General features: G+C 47.2%; 1 protein-coding gene across 17 annotated transcripts in view; it reads left to right on the forward strand.

Annotated features, from left to right (window-relative positions):
- Positions 1–20,476, forward strand: part of MYT1L (myelin transcription factor 1 like) — a 351,165-nt gene that overhangs the window by 192,421 nt on the left and 138,268 nt on the right. The window lies entirely within an intron of this gene.

Raw genomic sequence — 20,476 nt, forward strand, 5'->3', positions numbered from 1 at the left:
ATGTCCCTGAATCTTTTTTCCTTTTTGCTCAGTCTCTCCACCTGCTCCTGCCCCCATCCTTAGCTGTCATCTTGCTCTCTGTCTATGTGAGTCTGTCTCTATTTTGCTTTGACTTCTGGTTTCCTGAGTGTTTTCCAGAGGTCTTTACACGCGGAACAGCCAGTGTTTATAAGTGGTAACCGAAGGCCTGGGTAAGTGAAGGAGTGGGCACACAAGCAAGCGGTGCAGGGAGCGAGAGCCCCAGACGCATTAGTTCCATTCTAGACACATCACAGCTGCTGGGCCCTGAGGTGTCCCCACATTGAGTCCGTCAGCAGTGGCATCGACAGCATTGAGGCAGCGGTGCGGTTAGGCCACTGTGGGTCACGTGAGGTTTCTCTGAGGGGCAGGCAGAGTCAAGAACCCTTCTCCACTCCTGAAGCATTTTCATGCCCATTGATGGATTTTAGAAACTAAAACTGAAGATGCCACTGACAAGGAAAAGAACCCATTTTATCCTTTTTCTCTCTGTGATGGAGACCCATATTTTTATGCCTCTACTTAGATTTGTATCAAATCTCAATGCGGTCGCACAATGACCTTTGGTGCATCCACAGAGCCGTGCGGCTCTCGCCGCCATTAGTGCCAGAACGTCCCCACTGCCTATGCGGAGCCGTCCCAGCCCTCACTGCCCACTCCTCTCCTTCCCGTCTGTATGGATCTGCATCTTTTGAACATTTCACATAAATGGAATGAAATGATAGAGTTCTTTGTGATTGGCTTTTCTTCACTTAGCACAGTTCCCACGGCTTCTCACTCCTTTCTAAGGGGAGTGCTGTCCCTCGCGGGCCAACAGCACCACATGGGGGCCTTCGTGGTGCAGTAGGGCGTCGGTCCTTCCCTGCTTTGACTGTTGTGAGCAGTGCTTCTGTGAGTGTGCGGGGACCAGTTTATGTGTGGGTGTGATTTCATTCTTCTTGGGTAGAAGTGAGATTGTTGTGTCCTGTGCTGATTCTGTGTTTAGCATTTGTTACGAACCGCCCAAGTCTTAACCGAAGCAGTATGGTACTTTCCAATTCTCACTCGCAGTATCCGAGGGTTCCGATTTCTCCACGTCCTCACCGTCGTGTGTGCTTTTCCTCTTGTATGTATAAATACAATGGCCACCCTAATCGGTGTGAAGTGCTAGCTCCTTGTGCTTTGATTCGTATTTCTCTGACGACGAGTGATGTCTAGCGTCTACACGGGATTATCGGTCATTGGTCTGTCTCATATGGAGAAAAGTCAATTCAGGTCCTTTGCTCATTTTTACACTGATTGTCTTTTTAACTTTGTGTGAAAGGGTTCTTTTTACATCCTGGGCACAGGCCCCTTGTCTGATGTAAGATTTGCACATATTTTTCCCATTCTGTGTTGCTTTTTCACTTTCTTGATGACATCCTTTGTCACATAAAAGTTTTTAATTTTGATGAAATTCCTATGAATTTTTTTTTTTTGCTTCTCTTTTTAAGATACCAATGCCTAACCCAAGGCCAGGAAGTTTTTCTTACATGTTCACTGATATGTGTTACAGCTTTAGCTCCTGCCTGTAGGTGTATGGTTCATTTTGAGTTCGTTTTTGCCCAGAGAGCCCGGCTTCGTTCTTTTGCATGTGGATATGCAGTTGTTCCAGAACTGCTCCTGCCCATGCGTGTGATGGTTTATTTCTCAGTCCTACGCCGTTGATCTACGTGTCTGTCCTTAAGCCAGCGCCACGCTAGCTTGGTTACTCTTTCCTTCCTTTTTTTTTTTTTTTGGTAATAGTGGGTTTTGAAATCAGGGACTTTGACTCTTCCGACTCTGTTTTTCCTTTTCAACATTCTCACATTTCCATGTGAATTTTAGGATCAACTTAATTTCATTAAAAGCAGCCGGGCTTTTGATGCAGCCTGCACTGAACCTGTAGACCAGGTAGGGGAGCACTGCTGTGCTAAGTACTCCCCTAACTGATGTAAGTCCTGTGACATAAATCTTCTGGTCCTTGAACCATGGGGTCCTTGAATGTGGGGTGTTCAGGGGTCAGAATGGAACCTTCCATTTACTTAGATCTTTTATTTCTTGAAACAACTTTTCATAGTTTTAGTTAATGTATTTCACACTTCTGTTGTTAAATTCTGTATATTTTGTAGGCCCTGCATCATGTAGCCACTGAGTTCTTGCTATCTAAGTTCTCAAAGTTTTGTGGGTTTTTTGTATTTTAATATTTGTTTTTATGTCTGGCTTCCTCGGTGTCACATCTGATCAACGTAGATTAGTGGTCCACCAAAAATGGCTCAGACTTTCCTAAATACCTCATGTGTGTGTCTTCTAGCCGCACCCAGGGGTCTGTGAAAGAGGGTGTGCCTGCCAGCCCGGCCTTTCCCACAGTGGCCTGAGCTCTCACCCCAGCTGTCCAGGCCTCACAGTCTCCCAGAGGTAGTGCCTAGTGCCTTTCCTCCAGGGGCCTCTCCTGGGCACGCCCACAGCCTTGCAAGTGCCCAGGAGTGTGCCGCAGCTCCCAAAGGTCACTGGTCCTCTCTGATTGTCTAGGGTGTCTCTAGGATTTCCTTCTAAAGCCCCAGCCAGGCTTGTGTTTGCCCATCTGGGTTCACAGCGCCGGGCGTCTGAGTTGCTGCCTTTGCCATTGCCTTGGTGACACCATGAAGGGAGAATGAAGGGACATTCCAAGAGGGAGAAAACCAGGAGCCTAGGGACACACACATGTAGACCCATGGAGTGCGGGCTGCACTCAGGTCAAAATCACAGAGGTACAATGTCCAGGACAAGGAATGGCCAGAGGCAGAGGCCAGATAGTGGCATGCAGTCCCTGTGGAGCAGGGACGATGGGTGGATGGGTTTCTGTGGCCAGTGGGAACCAGTGAGGGAGTTCACAAGAAGGGAAGCTCAGTTATAATGCCAACGTCTTTGTGGAGGGGAGCTCAAGAGAGTAACACAGAGGTGGGGGGCGATTAGGTGTCGCTGGCTCCTCTGGTTGAGAGAAAATGAGAGCCAGCAGTGGCAGGGATAGAGAAGAAGGGCAGTTTGGAGGGATATCTGATAGAGCAAGCGTGTGAAGGGAAGGAAGATCCCCCTCGTGTCTCGTGGACTTGTTCTTGGCAGAACTGAGGACAGGAGGAGGACCTGCCATGGAAGGGGTGGTAGGGCAGCGATCAGCTCAGCTTAGCACACGGTGAACTTGAGGAACCCGGCAGGTAGGCCAGAGGTAATTAGGTATCTGGATTCTCAGCAGGAAATTCATCGAAGTGCTCAGGACACACTGGAGAATTGTCTGTGCGTAGGTGGCCGCCAAAGCCCTGAGGAGTGACGCCGTCACACAGGGAGAAGGAGCAGAAGAGTTGACAAAGGCCACAGAGCCTCAGATAGCATCCCTGTGTGAGAGGCGCGGAGCCCACCAAAGACCCGTAAAAGGAGGAATTGCCAAATTCGGTCGTGGGAGCCAGCACAGGGCACATCGCAAAGAATGTGTCATGGACATGCTTGGGCTAATCTTCCGAGGGAAGTGTGACAAGCCTTTTTGGAGGAACGTGGCAGTTGCTGCTCTGACGTGGACCCCAAGTATAAATGTGTGCTTGTGATTCTGTGTATCCATCTTCCTACCACAGCCCAAGTCCCTGCCTGGAGGCCCCAGACTTACCTCAGCATCAAACCTCACAAAACCGAGATCCCCTCCCCTCCTAACCGGCAGCTCTCTGGGGTTTCCAGTCTTGTCCTGCCTGCGTCCTCACGGCCCGTGCTCTGTGTGAGGCCAGCCGGTCACCGCCTGCCTGGGATGCTGCACCGGCCTCTCGTGAGCCTGCCTTCCTGTAGACCTACCTCTCCCTCTGCACCTTTCACATTGCAGCCGGCGTGCATTTCACACGAGACACGGTCTGTTGCCCAGCACCCCACACTGGAGAAACCTTGAAGGCCTGACTTCTGGGAGGGCAGGAGTTAAGACCCCCTCCCCCTTCTGTGGCTCATTCCCACTAAGCCCTGAGGTCTCTTTCTGTGGGAGGTCTTCCCTCACCTCCAGCAACTGGAAAGTCTGTCTGTCCCTGTGAGCCTGAAGCCTCCCGCCACTGGCCCACATGTGTGGTGGGGACAGTGACCCTTCTGCCTGCCGACCTCACCCACCAGACGGCACACTCACTGAAGCCTGGTGTTAGGGCCTGCCTGCCGAGGGGCTCTGTGGTGCTTGGAGGGTGTTTGACTGAGTGAGCGAGTCTGTGACGGTTGAATATTCTCCTAATCTAATTATTAATGGAGACCTGCACAACAGTTTTATTACCCAGTGGCTTATATCACTATATGTGTTTTAAAGTGATAGAACTCCATTCCTTTTAAAACCTTTCAGGAATTCAAATTGGCTTTCCCCCAGTTAGTCAAGATTCATGAGGTTTGATGACATAGTGACATTTTAGCTCCGTGGCAAAAATCAGACAGACACAGCAGGACCAGGGTTTTTCCGTGTGCCGCACTCTAACGGACTACTCTTGTTTCTGTTAACTTTATCCCACACCCTCTGTCCTGCTGGTACTATTATTAACATCAGTACTAGAATAATTTCATACTTTCCAAAGTTTCCCATTATTTTGGGTCTCATTCGATCTTTGCGGTAACTCATTAGAAACACAAAGTACAATGTAATTACAGACTCTGACCGCACGTGGGCACTCACACAGGTGCTGCACAGCTCTCTCGGGACTCCAGCAAATAGCCCTGCGTGTGGGACCGGTGTTCCTGGTGCGCCTTCCACTCACATTGCTTCTGTCTCTTCCTTCAAATCAATACTTGTATCATTGGCTTCTTCCTTCCTGTTAATGAACTACGACGATGATGTTTGGCTGTGTCACTACTCTGGATTTGAGAGAGGTACTTCGGGATGTGTTTGGTGCACGGCAGAGTGGATGCACCAGGGATGCACAGACACAGTTCACAGGGTCGAGTGAGCAGGTCCGTGGCAGGCCGCAGGAAGAGGCAAGAAAAGCGAAGCACTTCCACGTTGAGCCACATTTCCCTCAGAATCTATCAGTGTCCTTGCACCACCCCAGGGCCCACTCCCAAGAGCCCGCAAGCTGGCTGGGGAGCCGGGCCAGGCGATGGGGCTCTGAGTGCTCTGCACACAGTGTGGGCTCAAGACGGGAAAGGTCAGGCAGAATTTGAGAGTGGAGGGGCAGAGCGATGGGAAATTAAAAGGTAATGAATTGCCTTGAAGGCGAATAGGAACTTTCCATCTGGGAGTAGGTAAGAATAGTGAAGTTACTGTTAAGGCCAGTCTCTCTTGCTCAAATCAGCTTTTCCCTACCTCTCTTGAAAGATGGTAGAGAGAGCAGCAGCGTGGATGTGGGGGCAGTTTCCATTCACAGAGATCTTTCCCTCCTAGTCACTCCCCTCTATCTCCCTCTCCCCCCACCTCTCTCTCTCTCTCTCTCTCTCTCTCACACACACACACACACACATACACACACCCCAGCACAAGTATTTGTCTTCAAAACAAAAACCACTTTTAGTATTTAACCATGAAAGGCAAGTCATAACCTCTAAGAGGCGATAGATTTGGCCAATTTAGTACCATTTTAGGGACATCTTCCTCCCACACGAAAATAACATTAGGGAAGAGGACAAGAAAAGGAGCTTTCAGAGCTAGCGTCAAAGTCAAAGTTGTTTTCTACAAATCGTCGCCTTGGACCTCGGCATCAGCTAGAACCTCATCCTGGCAGAGTGCAGCTCCGTGAGCCCTGGGCAGGGGCGCGGGCGCAGTGCTGACATTTTTTATTACAGGTTACATTTTTACTTCTTGAGGTTTTTCTTATAACTGCACTTTGTTTTAGAGGCAGAGTCCTCGGCACTCTGGCTTGTGTGGCGACTTTGCAGGCATACCTTTGGTAGGGTTTGCTGGCAGGGGATGATTCCAGGCATTGCCCGAGATTCGTCTCAGGATTGGAAATGCCCTCTAGTGCCGCCGGCTGTTGCTGGGAAATGCCAGCCTTGGTGTGTCTCCCCATCACCGTCTGAGGCTCTTCTGCTGCCTCCTGCTTCCTTGCAGCCCACCGAGTGTTGGGGAGGAGAGGAGCCCGTGGGGACAGAGCAGCCCCCTTCTGAGTTGCAGTGTTTTAGGAAGCACAGATTTGGAGATTGAAGTGGCTGGTTGACTTCTGAGTCCACTGTATTCCACTTAGAAATTTTTGTACTTTCATAATTTGTCAAACATGGAAATAATTTGCTCAGTATTATTGTTTAGTCAAGTATTTTATTGGTTGGCATTCATGGTTTTTCCAAAAATGTGTGGTCCTTTTAACCAAGTAATTTTAAAGATGAAAATATGGTTTTCATTTTGAAATAATTTTTGTATGATTTTGTGGCATTTATGTTGTAGGCAATCCTATTTTTTAAACTTCTTTTTAAAAATGTATGAAGTTTGCGGGGATGACATCGGTGAAAACGTTTATGTTTCAGGTGCACAGGTGTGTAACACCTCACCTGTGTGCCACATGTGTGCTCACTGCCCAGGGCCAAGTCTCCCTCTGTCACCGTGAATCTGACCCCGTTCCTCTCTCTTCCTCCTCCCTCCCGCCCCTTCCCTCTGCTGACCACCTTTCTGTTGTCTGTGTCTGTGAGTCTGTTTGTGTCTTTTGTTTGTTCATTTACTGCTTTCTGTTGTATATATCAAATATAAGTGAAATCACGTGGTTCTTGTCCTTTCCCAGCGGACTTATTTTGCTTAGCATGATACTCTCAAGATCCACCCACGTTGTCACAGATGGCAGTATTTCATCTTTTCCTATGGCTGAGGAGTGTTCCATTGTGTATACGCATCATGTTCTCTATCGAAGGGCACTTCAGCTGTCGCCATGTCTTGGCCACCATGACGAATACTTCAGTGAACACAGAGGTGCATATATCCTATGAATAAATGCTTTCAAATTTTTCGGGTGGATACCCAGAAGAGGGATTGTTGGATCATATGGAAGTTCTGTTCTTAATTTTGGGGGGAGCCTCCACACTGTTTTCCATAGTGGCTGCACCAGTTTCCATGCCCACTAACCATGCTGGAGGGTTCCTTTTTCTGCACCACCCCTCCACCACATGCTATCACCTGTCTTGTTGACAATAGCCCTGCTAACAGGTGTGAGGTGGTATGTCATTGTGGTTTTGCGTTGCATTCCCCTTATAGCTCAGGAGCATCTTTCCATATGTCTGTTGGCCATTCGTATGTCCTCTTGGGAGAGGAGGTCTCTGTTCATGTCCTCTGCCCATTTTTAATTGGATTGCTTGTTTTTTTGTTGTGAGTTTTATGAATTCTTTGTGTATTTTTGATATTAGCCGCTTATTGGAGGTTTTGTTTGCAAATATCTTCTTCCATTCAGTTGGTTGTCTTTGTTTTGTTGATTTTTTTTTTTTTTTCTGTGCGGAAGCTTTTTAGTTTGGTATAGTCCCCATTTGATTATTTTTGCTTTTACTTTTCTTGCTTTAGGATCAAGTTCATAAAATCCTCTCTGAGACCAAGGTCCATAAGTTTAGTACCTATGTTTTCTGATAGGAAACACTGTTACCTGTCAGACACTCACCTAAGGTAAATTGTTCAGGAATATGTTTATTTATGAAGCAAGTAACACGTTACATTTATATGTATTGAAGACACTAAAGCTCACACTTCCGAATTTTGGTCAGTGTGAAAACATCCAGGAAAGGTTGATTTCCGTCAGCAAGGTCTTTCCTGGACGCTGAAGAGAGCCCAGGCGGAGCAGCGATGGGAGTGTGGGCAGCGCAGGGCCCTGGGCCGTGTCGCCAGGGCCAGCACGCGCTGTCCTTCAGCCAATGCCAAGCTTTCTGTCGGCTCCACGGTGCCGTGAGCACTCTTTCACAGGTGAGCTTTGAACACTCGAGCCCTGAGATTCGAACACGGGAGCCCACGAGGTCAGACCCACAGCAGTGGGTTCGTTTGTTGGGGAGGGGAGTCCCCACAGGCATTCCACTTACCACCTCTCTCTCTGTAGTGGCCTCTGAGGTGCCCCCCAAATCACAGGGCATCACAGACCACAGAGCAGGACCCAGGGGTTAGGGGACCTCGAAGGTCCGTTCGGGTGTTAGCATTCCCTGGTACTTCTCTCAAGATTCAAAATTCACCCTGCACGAGGCTTCGAGGCCCTCTGTTCGCAGTACTTGGCTGTGAGGCTGGAGGAGGCTAGAGTGACGTGGCGGTGGAGGGTCATTCCTGTGATGTGCAACCATCAGTCCCTTCATCGGTGTGCGACGCGCGGGCTCCTGTCTGGTGAAACACTCGTATCAGTTTCTGACCGACCTCTTGTGCTGTTGAGTGTACTTTCTTATTTATTTTAGTGCTTTACATGTTCTTTATGCAAATCAAGGAGATAGGTCCCAATTTGTAATTTGACATTGTGCTTTCTTTAAGGTGTCTTTTGATTTTAAACATTCTTAATTTAATGTCACATTCATCCACCTTTTCCTTTCCTGACAATGCTCTTGGTGCCTTAAGTTTTCTCTTACTCCAAGATCTAAGAATATATTTGTCTAAATTTCCTAAGAAGAGTCTTAAGGTTTTGTTTTTAATATTTAACTTGTTAATCTATCATGAATTGTTACATTTTCATGTAAGGTGTAAAAACCTGTTAGGTAACCTCTCCCATTTCTGGCTGTTGAAGAGCGTCTCCTTTGTCCCCCTCAGACGTGCCTTCTCGGTCGCTAAGTCCTGTCACAGATGCGCCTCGGCTGGCTCCGGCCTCGGCCCCTGTGGCACAGGCGCTTGCTGTCTGCTCTGAGTGCCTCATGCAGCTCTGGCCCACTGCGCCCGCGCTTGACTGCGGTAGCTGCAGCCCAAGTCCCAAAGGCTTGGGCAGTCTCCCCTCCCAGACGTTCTTCTTCACAAGTGTCATAGACGTTCTTGGCCCACTACAGTCGACATCATCGCAACATGAAGTCTTCCTAGCCAGGATGAAATATGTCTACCTGTTGTTCTAGATCTCTTCAACATCCTGTGACAAACTCTCACAATATTCCCTGTAGAGTTCCTGCACATCTCGTGTTAACTTCGGTGTCTGCGGTGTGTCTGCTCGCTCTTGTGTGAACGCTGGTCGAGTGACGTGCCTGTGAGTGATGGGGTGTGGCCTCTCCCTACACCCTGGCTCTAGCGTGTCTGTTCTCTTGAGGACAGTGGTGGGGCCAGGACAGAATTACAGCGGCTTCTGTTCCACTCGTCCTCCCCAGCACAAGCCACGTCTAAGTCACCCTTCCACACCCCTACCCAGCTGTCACTCCTCTTAGAATTGGTCTTGCTGTAGACTCAGTGGTCTTTCCCATCAGCTTTTTGGTAACAATGAGAAGCAAACTTAATTAAATTCACAGTAAATGTAGAGAATGTGTATGGACAATACCATTTACAATATCATTTCACAATGAAGAAACTAAGGTTCAGAGAGGTCAGTAATGTGTCCATGACCACACAGCAGGTGACGGGCAGAGCCTTCAGACTGTGTCCTCAGAGACAGAGAACCCCCAGCCCCTGCCTCAGGGTTCCATTGTGAGGCCGGTACGAGTTGATGGGCATAAAGGGCCGTGACTTGGGACGGGGTGAGTGCTGCGGGAGCCCTTCTGTCAACAGTGCTAACCCTGAGGCCACTCGGCTAATCGTCACCACTGACATGTACTCAGTTAGTAAGCTCCAGCCCTAGCACAGGTATAATTTTGGTGCTACACTAGAAGTTTCAGAAGTGTCTTGGTATTTAAAGACCATAGGTCACATTTGGGGGAATTGAAAGAAGGATTTGGGGGGAAAGTTGAGCTGGGCTTCATTAAGTGAGTGGGATTGGTGGGAAGTAGACGAGTTTACAGGAGGGCTGGGGTGAAGGGTAGGAGGCAAGGAAGCAGGAAGGCACATGTGCAGCAAAGAGATAAATCATCCCTGCAGCACATCAGAATTTGAGTTCCCTTGCTGTTCTTCTGTGCCTAATATTTCCTTTTGGTTATAATTTCCAACTAGAGTCCTAGATTGTGTGTGTAAGAGAGAGTTTGATAAGCCTGCATGAAGGAGCAAGGTGCAGTAGAAGCAGCACGTTCATCGCCGTCGCCTGCTCCGTCACATGCCTGGCCTTACTGGGCTAGAAAGCCACGGAAAGATGCCACACCTCTGGGAGCACACACCCACAGGGCTCCCCAGTAAGCCGGGGTGGGCCTGCACCCCCATTGTGGACCAGCACGGGAGACTATGTGGTTAGAGAGCCAGTGAGTTCAAGTGGGAGAGGGTGGTTCAGTGCTACCCTGGGTGAGTAGTTTAAAATGTCAAGACAGTTTGAGGCAGGTGATCAGTTTAATCAAACAGCCGTTCCCTTAGGAAGGGCTGCCTCTTTGAAGGGATCGACACAGGAGGCAAGGTGAGGGAGGAGCCGACGCTGTTATGGTATAGAGCGCTGTGCATGTGAACCGCCTCTCTCCGTGACTCCGGATTTAGCCCTGACTTTTGAGCACCGTAATTAAGAATTTTTGTTAAAGAACGGTGGCTCCTATAGTACAGGCAGTGACTCAGCACGGGGATTCTGGTGGCTGTCCTGAGAGCTCTCTCCACAGAACCACAAACCCCAGTCTGTTCTCACGCAATGCTAGTCCACTCCACCCTCCTCTATCAGAGCCCTGGGGCTATTGTAGGTAGATGTATAGCAAATATGTTTTTTAAATATTTTTTCAAGGATTGTGCTAAGCACTGGGGAAATCAACATCAATAAGCACCCCTTTGAGGAACTCATGATCTAGATAGATAATGGAACCTCGCTGGGTGATATGCAGGTCCCGCCTGGATGTGAAGGTCACAGCTGGGGGCACAAGGCTGCAGGCAGGGGGCCTCCCCTTGAGTGGAACAGAAGTGTCAGTGGACTTGGCAGATGTGGTCAGCCTGCTTCACTGTGGCATCCTAGAGGCAGGGAGACTGATGGGGTGTATTGTTTCGCACCCCCTCTGCAGTCAAGTTCCCCTCTCTCAACACAGCACACCCTCCACTGAGCCCCTGCAGGCCCACGCCTGAGGCCACTATAGCCTGGACCACTGAATCACCCCCAAGAATGGCCACTGGAGAGTGACTCACGTTTGTCACCTCATTTTGCTGTTTGAAGGGATGATGCGTCTCTTCCTCTCCCTCCATTGTCACAGGTGACCACCTCTACTTTTTCGATTTGAAGAAAGATTTCTCGTCTTTGAGACATATGTGCTCTGATCTTTGGTCTTGTTCACCTGGTTCTCAAAAATCAGCAGTTTGGACAGTGGCACTGATGGCGTCCTGGTCAGACACGTGTGTGCATACAGCTGGAGGGGTGGGCTCTGTGATGGGCTCAGTCTGTCAGGGGAGGGCGGGGCGGGACGTCTGGAAACACAAGTGCGGAACTCCGGTGAACTCCGGTTCAGTGCCAAAAAGAAAACTGCGAATCACGGAGAAAAGCCTGCTTCAGGGGCAAACTGTGCCTCACTTAGGACACACCCTTCTGGGCTCTCTGGCTCAGAGTCTGTGGGGGTTCTGGGCCTTTCACCCTTGAACTGCTTCACAACTGTGTGCATTGTTGGTGACCTGCAGCCATGTGGGTGGATCTTGTCTGTGGGCCCTGAGACGGGTGGTGTCTGGTGGGAGTTCAGCTGACCCCGTGCACTTTCCACCTTTGCATCTGCTTGAAAATTCACTTCAGTGTTCCTAATCTATACGTGTGTCTGTCCTTGGAATTTTCTTTTGACTGGGTAGTAACATCTGCTTGGTTCCCTCATTAGGTAATGAGTTTAAAAATCTTTAATGTGTGCTCCTTCTATATTTATATGAGAATCATGAGCGCGCCTTATTTTGGAAGCTATCCTTTAACAAAGTAAGGAATGGGGAACATTGGGGTTTATGGCATGTTAGGTGGAAAAGACTTGAAGTCTGCGTCAGCAGCAAACTCAGTAGAAGTCACTGGTGCCGCATGGCTGTGGCTCTGGTTACTCAGACCTGAAGTCCTCAATTTAGAATCACCCTTCCACGCCACTGGCCAGCTTGTCTTATTTTTAACCCAGTAGCTGATTGATAACTGTTGCTATAAATCATGTTTTAAAATCTGGTATAGCACGCTATTATAACTATCTTTTTAAAAAGAACACTTCAACATTCTTGCCAGTGTATTCTTCTAATGAATTACACTGTGAGTTTGACTCGGTCTGTAATGTATCCATTTGGGATCTCGGTTTTGCATAAAATCTATAAATATTTGCATAGGAATCATTTTCATTGCTACTGTATTTGATCTTTCCAATAAGTAGCAATATATATCTCTCCAGTTATTCTTCTCATCCTCTTTTTCTTCCATTAGGAGTTTTGAATTTTATTTGAATAATTTAAACATTTATGTCTTGAAGTAAATAAATATACATTTAATGGTTTCAAATGTAAAAAAATTTGTTAACCATTTATCTGAATATTGTATCTGTTACTATAATTTGATGAGGTTTTAGAAGTACACTTCTTTCTTAATTTTGATTTTACTATATCCAACAGCCAAATAATTTCATCTAAATCATCTCGTATTTTGTGATGAGAGGTGCTAGGGAGAAGTTATGTAACTGAAATAAATTGCTTTTCAAGCCCCGACCAGGCGGCTCAGTTGTTTGGAGCACCATCGCCACACCAGGAGGTTGCCGGTTCAGTTCCATCTGAGGTGCATACGGGAGGCAACAGGTCACTGTTCCTCTTTCATATCAACGTCCTCTCTCTCTCTTTCCCTTACTCTCTCTCTAGAAATCAATAAATGTATCCTCAAGCGAAGATTAAAAAGATTGCTTTTCAACAAGCTTCTGTGAAATATATTTACTATACTAAAAAAGAAATATCTGTATCTTTGCTACATGGGTCCTCTTAGCTATTTTTTGTGTGTTCTGTTCCATAACGTCACCGGTGGTTTCACACCAAAAGTCTTAAGCTTTTCAAAAAGTACAGTTATTAATAATGTCTGTCATTCAGGATTTTATATTTTATTGTGTTGAAAGTGATGAAAAACCACCATAACAATACATTGAAGTCTTTGCTCTGAACAAAGACACTTTTAGTCACCCCAGCCATGTGATGATAATTATCCTCTTGACAACCCCAGTGTGCTTTTTATAATAGTAATACATTTATCCCCAAATACATAGAAGTATTCCATGTGCTCCAACTAAAACAATAAAGTTGAGTTTACATACAGTTAGTCCCAACTAAAAACCTGTGGACCAGAAACTGGCAACTACCATAACTATGATTATGCAATAATGACACATGTGGGAGTTTTTACCAAAGAATTAAAACTCAGAGTTAATGTAAGGAGGATTCTTTTTATTTTATTTTTTTCATTTACATTTAGCATTCAGTATTATTTTATACTTAATTTCAGGTGTGCAACATAGCAGTTAGACACATAATTTACAAAACGACCCCTCGATGAGTCTGGTGCCCACCTGGCACCATACACGCAGTTGTTACAATGTCATTGACTGTGTTCCCTATGCTGTACTTTACATCCCCAGGACTGTTCTGTAACTGCCAATTTGTGCTTCTTATGCCCTTCACCTTTTTCACCCAGCCCCTGAACCCTGCTCCCATCTAGCAGCCACCAGTTTGTTAGGAAGGCTATTGTTATGGTAATGAATAAATAGGTAGAATCTGTGTCCTACAGTATAAACTAAATGTAAGCCTGAGGGTAAAAGGTGACTAAGTGAAGCCAGATTCTGCAAATCACCAAAACTGATAAAAGAAGCAGCCTTAAAATTATGTTCCTATAGTGTGGAGTGGTCAAGAAAGGCCTGTGGAGTGGAGGGTGGTCAGCGAGTAGCTAAGAGACCGTCCATCCCCACTGTACACACCAGGAAGGCACTACGGGCAAACGTGTGGCAGTTGCCAGGGACACACAGCTGCTGTGGGGGAGGCGGGGTCCCGGCGCACTGATGCTCAGTGTCCATCCTTACCCGCACCAGTGGCCACGCGCACCTGCCCCCACTGGTGGGAGCTGCTGCACAGAAGCCCAAGGTCTAGGAGCGGTGCTGCCTGAGTGGCCAGGGCTCTAGGGGTCTGTTTCGCACTGCTGCAAGTCCCCAGCAGAGCCTCTAAAAGAAAGATAAACAGAAAGGAAACAAAGGATAGGAGCAGATTGGAGGAAATAGAAACTATACCAGAAGAGAAAAGAAGCTGCATGAACATCTCAGAGAAACTATTGCACCTAACTAAACCACCACAACAAAAAGAATACTTTTTTAAGTAGCAGAGGGAGAAGACAATTCAAATAACCAAGAGATCACTTGGAAGTAAAAATATGGGTGTAAAATTTAAATTTAAAAAATCTCACCAGAAGGGTGAGAAGGTGAAATAAAGGAAATCCATTAGAATAAAACACCGAGATTTAAAGAAAAAAAAAAAAGAAGAAAGTTAAAGTGCTAGTCTAGTAAGACCTCATCTGAATAATAGAAGCTCCAGAAGGAGAGAACAGAGAAAACAGGGAGAAAAGAAGCAATAAAGGAAGAAGTGAAGAAAATGTCCCTGAAGGTTGTCAGGGCCCAGCCTGAGAGGGATGAGCCACACACCTGCCAGGAGAGTCCAGGTCTGCACACCCTCCACTCTGGGGACGTCGCAGACCCCGGGGACAGAGCACGGCCTGGTCACGTGGGAAAGGACGCGTGCAGAGAGTCCTCAGAATGTGCGTTCAAGGGAGTGAAGACGTCGCACATCTGAGTGAGAATTATCCCCATCTAGAGTTTTTGCTCAAACAAATTAGTTAAAGAAATAATAAAAATGATCTCCCAAGAACCTTTCTTTCCTTAGGAAAGTTTGGGATGATATCTCCATCCGATAAAGAGCGAGCCATGGGATGCAGTGAACAGCACAGGGGTGACCAGACACCCTCAGGTGCTGGTGAAGGGGGATCCCCGTACGAAGTGGGACCGATGGGGCTCATGGACAGCTCTCCTGAGACTTGCGCCAGGACACCCAGGTGACACCCAGTGTGTCTGCTGGGGATGAGAGGAGCCTGCTCAGTTGGGAGAGCGTCTGGGGATCACTTCGTACCGTCACACAGGAAAGCACAGCTGTCCTTCGGAGAGTGCAGGCTCCTCTGTCAGCAGGACTTTCCTGTTGTGACCACACAGCACCATCGGCAACCTGATGTCATGTCCACTGGAACATACTGGGGCCAGAACGTGTGCACCGTGGAGTGGCGAGGGGCGGGGGTTAGAACGCCACATCCTGCTCTCAGCAGTGGCACGTTCCTGGACACGTGCTTCTCGGAGGGACATAGCTCAGTGGCAGAGATACAGTCACTTGTTTAGGGGTTTGGAGGTAAATGCTGAAAGAAATGGCTGAAAGAGTTGGAAGTCTTTACCTCTGGGGATCTGGAAACAGGTGGTACTCGAAGAGCACTGCTTTTTGTAACGAGTCACATACAGCGATTTGACCCTTGAACTGTGCATTTATATAACTTTGATGAGAATACCTATAACATTTTTTAAGTTGTTCATCTTGAGGGCTGATCATTGCAGCCTGGCAGACCACATATGGTCTCAAGTTCAGGACTCTCGGTTTTTGGAATTCGTCAAGGCGTGCTTCCCAGGGCCCAGGAGGCTCGGATTCATCATGGAGAGCAGGAGGAGGGCGAGGACAGGAGGCTGCCTCAGAGTGTTCTCCCTGGAGCAGAGCAGCGTCTGTGGCCTCCGCGCACCTTCCCTCTGAGAACCTCACTGACTGACCGGTGCTCCCCCTGGCTAACTGCGTGTCCCCACAGCTGCTGACCAATTCCTCCGGGGTTTTGGGGGTTGTTGCAGGGGTCAACAAAGGCACTAAATACAGCTGTTTCAGTGTCCATATTTAAAACTGGTATAATAAATATGTCTTTTGTTCTCAACAGAACCACTTTGAGGGGCTCAAATGGGATTCTGGTTCTCAGGTGGTTCAGGTGATCTCAGAGGTCTGTGGGGTCACTCAGCCCTGCCTGCTTGGGCATGGGGCTCACAGAGCCCCAGGGCAGTGTGGAGTGCTCTTAGTGCAGAGCCAGACGTCATGGGAGCCATTAGTGAAGGAGGGAGCACCAGGGGCACCGGGCATAAAATGCACATCTGCGAGGAGCGCATCTGCCAGCTCTGGGAGTGGTGGTGCTGTGGCCAGGCTTCTCGTACTGCAGACCACGTGCTGCTGCTGTTTAAAAACGTGGATTAAAGGGAAAAATAGTGGAGCGACAATTAAAGTAGGTTTTTAACATAATGACACTAGAGATAACATGCCAGTTATATTATATACGGAGAAGTACTTACAGGTATCAACTGGGAAATTCCTCTCTACTCATCATTTAGAAACAAATGCAGGGAAAGAAGAAAAGGCAAGACAAGGGAGGGAGAGAGGGAAGGAAAATAAGCAAGTCTGGTTTTCTTTAGTCCCAAAGCAAAAATTTTAAGCAAAAGGTAACTTCTATTTTTTATAACAAGATATGTTATGAAATTTCAATCTGTCTCTTAATGCATAATTAGTCTAAAAACCAAACATGAAGTAATTACTCATTCTTGAATTTGGGGACAAATCATGCTTTTTATGTACTACATAACTAATCCAAAGTAATTTGAATGGTACCCTTGTTGAGTGAGGAAAGTCAAAATCAGTCTTTTCTTATAAACATCAGTAAAGAAGAAATGACTGCGATAAACGACCGCCAACGACACACTGACCTAAAACCAAGTGTGCGTGTCGTTGTGCATTCCTTCCACAGTGTCGTGCATGTGTGCTCTGTGCCAGGCGCAGCAGGCTTTCGGAATTAGAAGTAAGTTAGAGGACACAGTCTCTGCCATAATGGAGGGCCATTTTTCAGTGGAGGAAAACAGAAAATAATTGCATAGATATATAAACATGTGATCCATAAAGGAAAACGTGATGCATTTATACTTCATCAAAACTAAAGCTTTTGTTCCGCATTATACCCTACAGCAGTGAAAAGGCAAGAAACAAGCTGGGGAAAATATTCAGCAAAGAACTAGTATCTAGAATATACAATGAAATCTCTAAATTCCAGTGAGAAGAAAAGAACTGAGAAAATGGGCAAAGACATGGACACACTTTTCACCAAAGAGGGTGTACAGACATACAGCAAGTCAGCACATGAAAAGATGTTCAGCATCACTAGCTATCAGGAAAATTCAGATGAAACCCACAGTGAGATGCTACCACACACCTGTCAGAACGGCTAAAGGAAAGAGTAGTGACGGCAAACGCCAGGTGCAGCTTTATTCATAGCAGCCAAGATGGCAGACAGCCCTGCCGTCCCTCAACAGGGGGACGGTTAAAACCATGCTCCCTCCACACCCTGGAGACCCACTCCGCACGGCAGAAGAGCCCGCTACTGAGACACACAGCAACCTGGATGGGGCCTCAGGTGATTAGGCTGAGTGAGAAAACCCATCCCTGGAGGCCCCAGGTTGTATGGTTCCATGCCTAGAACGTGCTAATTTTTATTGAGATATAATTGACATACAGCATTAGTGTCAGGTGTATGCACGACTCAGTATTCATGTCTGTTGTGGAATGACCACAGTAAGTCTAGTGAACACCCATCACCCCACAGCTGCACATTTTTTTCTTGTGATGAGAACTTTTAAGATCTAGTCTCTCAGCAACTTTCCAATGTGCAGCACAGTACTGTTAACTGTGGTCACCGTACTGGACATCACGTCCCCAGGACTTAGGTACTTCACAAGTGGAAGTTGGCACCTTTGACCCCTTTCACCCATTTCACCTCCTCCACTCCCACCCCCCACCTTTGGCAGCCACCAGTCTGGTCCCTGTGTTACATAGGACATTCTTGAAATGACAAACTTCACAGAAGTAAGCAGATTGGAAGTTGCGGAAAGAAAAGTGTGTGTGCTCGTAAAACGGACATGAGGGACCCTTGTGACAATGGCTGTTCGTGTCTTGGCTTTGGTGGTGGACGTGTGGCCCTACACAAGTGTAATCATGTGGAGTTAAACACGCCAGAGTGAGTGCAGGTAAAGCCAGGAGATCTGGACGAGATCGGCAGGAAGACTCAGTGTCAAAACTCTGGTTGTGAGGACGTCCTGCAGGCTCACAGGACAGTGTTGCTGGAGGACACGGGGCTTTAGGGTTTGTGGGGTGCAGCTGCATGTGGGTCTGCGAGCATCTCTTCTTAAAACACGGGAAAAGCCAGGTAGGGTAATTTCACATGACAACTGCCGTGGAGGAGCCCTGTATGTTTTCTGAGCAAGTGGCCGTGGGTGAGAGGAAGGTGTCGGTCTAGCTCTAGCTGAGGACAGAGTGCAGCTGAGTCTTCAAAGGCGCCCCCGCCTGGCTGCTGTGTTTGTGTCTGTACCTGAGTTCCCTGCTCAGAGCAGCCAGAACGACGGGGACAGTGTCCTTCACTCTCTACAGGACTGGGAAAGGGGACGTCTGGTCAGGTCACGTCTCTAAGGGAGCTCACTCAGGGGATTGTTCTAGGAGTTCTTAACACAGTGGAAGGTAATTGTTAAGAGAGTAATCACCTCAGTTTGTTTAATTCTATTTTTTTGAGTGCTACTCTTGAAATATGTATTTACATACCAACTGTTTTAAATCAGAATAGCAAGGTCTGTCCAGAAAAAGTCCAGCCATTGTTAATATAATGAGAACAGTTTGCGTGACATCGATGTGACCTGGCAGCCAAGGAGAGTGGACTGGGATGCACATGCGTGAACAATGATGACTTCACTGTACTGGTCAGTGGGGGGCGGTAGATGCCATTGAGTGAGCACGTGTATTGTGTGGCCATCACATTCAAAATGACTGAGCGAGTAGAGCAACGAATCTGCATCAAATTTTGCATTAAGCTTGAACATTCCTCCACAAAAATTATTCGGATGATTCAGAAGGCTGCAGCTGTGGGCACCTGGTGACTGGCAGCTTCACCAGGACAACGCACCTGCTCACGCATCACATCTTTGTGAAGAGTTTTTTAGTAAAACATCCAATCACCCAGGTGACTCAGCCCCTCCACAGCCCAGAGTTGGCGCCCTGCAACTTCTGGTTTTTCCCCAAACTAAAATCACCTTTGAAAGGGAAGAGATTTCAGAGTATGGATAAGATTCAGGAAAATACAACAGGGCAGCTGGTGGCGATTGGGAGAAATGTGTGAGGTCCCAAGGGGCCTGCTTTGAAGGGGACTGAGGTGTCATTGACCTGTGTACAATGTTTCTTGTACCTTGCATCTTCTTCAGTAAATGTCTCTGTTCTTCCTATTATATGGTTGGATCCCTTCTGGACAGACCATGTATGTGTGGGTATATATTTGTAAGAAGCATCATGTGCCCCTCAAGGGGGTTCAGCCTGTGGTCCACTGGTGGTGGCTTTTCACCTGCAGCTTGTATGTGACCCCAGATGAGAACGCACTTCGCAGAAGAGGGTCCCTTGCAATCCCTGTGGTGAACTTTCTTCCAGAAGAGGAACCATGCCTCAGGTCTGCAGGCGAGCTCAAGGGAACCAGGGAAGGAACCCGTCACCACGTCACCCGAGGAGGGGAGACAGAGACGGTGACATGCGGAGATGAGAGCAGGGCACAGCGCTCCACATGGGGAAAGAGGAGGGCGTCCCCAAGGCCCGTTGGCAGACATGTGTGTGGGGACATGGGGCAGACACCAGACAACCTGTTATTTTGGTCACAAAGTCCTATTTTGTAGACACTTAACACTTCAATGGAAAACCTGACTATTGTAATCAATAAGCATGTCCTTGGGTGAGGATAAAAAAATAAAACCTGGCAGTTTTCAGACATCTGCAGGAAGGACACTGGCCTACACTTCTCGGTGAGCAGGAGGCCTCTCTCTGCACTGCCTTCCAGACCCCGAGGGTTCCCCCAGATGATGACGTGCGCGAGCTAGAAAACCGTAGAATGCTTATAGCCGCCAGGGTGAGTGTCTGGCGTTACCACAGGAGTCGGACGTTGCATAAATTAATGTAATAGTTTACAAAAGTGTGATTTTTTTTAGCACGGTGTGAGCAATATATCAGGTGAAGCGGTTCTGGTCCTTAGCACCTGTCCTGCGCATGTGTTCTCAGTCACGTGATTGTTTTGCTTTATGTGGGTTCGATGATAAGGTTTATTTAAATTTGTCTATTTGATGTTCTTCATAGGTTGGGAATTAACATGCATTTTCATAAAACCACTATATTGAATACTATCTGAACCATTTTTAGCCAATTTAGTAGTATCTCAGAACATGTTAAAAATCACTGTGCCCACTATATAAGTATTAATAATAGAAGAGTATGCATTAGCCTCAGTTTAACACTGTATTTGGATGTTGCTTTGTAGTTATAAAAAACAAAAATTTAAATGATTGAGAGATTCTATTTTGTTTTCTTTTTTAATTAGCAACTAGCTTACTCTTGTAAAAGTCTTTTAGATGGAAAGGACTGCAGCTTACTTACTGTCTTTATAGCAGAGAAGGACAGAAATAAAAACAT

This window comes from Desmodus rotundus, chromosome 5 (genome assembly GCF_022682495.2).
Source record: "Desmodus rotundus isolate HL8 chromosome 5, HLdesRot8A.1, whole genome shotgun sequence".
In the NCBI taxonomy this organism is placed as follows: Eukaryota; Metazoa; Chordata; class Mammalia; order Chiroptera; family Phyllostomidae; genus Desmodus; species Desmodus rotundus.